Source organism: Odontomachus brunneus, unplaced genomic scaffold, assembly GCF_010583005.1.
Source record: "Odontomachus brunneus isolate Ranch 3 - 2012 unplaced genomic scaffold, Obru_v1 Obru_scaffold_037, whole genome shotgun sequence".
Taxonomy (NCBI): domain Eukaryota; kingdom Metazoa; phylum Arthropoda; class Insecta; order Hymenoptera; family Formicidae; genus Odontomachus; species Odontomachus brunneus.
Genome location: NW_022639487.1, coordinates 2,480,194 through 2,480,932, shown reverse-complemented (window position 1 = coordinate 2,480,932; position 739 = coordinate 2,480,194).

Genomic DNA, 739 nt, shown 5'->3' with positions numbered 1-739 from the left:
AACAGACTTTCAAAAAAAGGTGCGCTAAGTTCTCGCAGCGCGCGTGCGTTAAGTTGGCACCTCATTTTTTAGCTCCGCAAGTTTTGACATGAGTTCCATTTGCACCCACAATAGTTCTATAGTTCCTGATAGGTTATAGCAATAGTTCCGTCGAATTAATAAAAAAAATGAATTTTTTGAAATATAAGGTGCCAACTTTCCGCGGCACCGCAACATTAAAAAAAAATTATTTTGATAATTTTATTTTACAGTTCTCGAAGTGCTCTATAGTTCCTGATAGGTTATAGCAATAGTTCCGTCGAATTAATAAAAAAAATGAATTTTTTGAAATATAAGGTGCCAACTTTCCGCGGCACCGCAACATTAAAAAAAAATTATTTTGATAATTTTATTTTACAGTTCTCGAAGTGCTCTATAGTTCCTGATAGGTTATAGCAATAGTTCCGTCGAATTAATAAAAAAAATGAATTTTTTGAAATATAAGGTGCCAACTTTCCGCGGCACCGCAACATTAAAAAAAAATTATTTTGATAATTTTATTTTACAGTTCTCGAAGTGCTCTATAGTTCCTGATAGGTTATAGCAATAGTTCCGTCGAATTAATAAAAAAAATGAATTTTTTGAAATATAAGGTGCCAACTTTCCGCGGCACCGCAACATTAAAAAAAAATTATTTTGATAATTTTATTTTACAGTTCTCGAAGTGCTCTATAGTTCCTGATATGTTTTAGCAAGAGTT